Here is a 334-nt window from a genome sequence, read left to right as displayed (position 1 = left end):
GGGTCTCTCTTGCTTGCTCCATCCTCTTCTTGGTGATGGGCTTATCCTCTTCAATGGGGATGTCTCCTTCTATGATAACTCCAGCTGAGTAACATAGATGGCAAATAAGGTGAGGAAAAGCTAGCCTTGCCATGGTGGAGGGCTTTTCGGATATTTTATAGATTTTATTAGAGATGACTTCATGAACTTCTACTTCCTCTCCAATCATGATGCTATGAATCATGATGGCCCAATCCACAGTAACTTCAGATCAGTTGCTAGTGGGAATGATGGAGCGTTGAATGAACTCCAACCATCCTCTAGCCACAGGCTTGAGATCCAGTCTTCTTAGTTG

The sequence above is a fragment of the Arachis duranensis genome, chromosome 9 (assembly GCF_000817695.3).
Source record: "Arachis duranensis cultivar V14167 chromosome 9, aradu.V14167.gnm2.J7QH, whole genome shotgun sequence".
NCBI lineage: Eukaryota > Viridiplantae > Streptophyta > Magnoliopsida > Fabales > Fabaceae > Arachis > Arachis duranensis.
Note: the sequence above shows the minus strand (reverse complement) of the source record.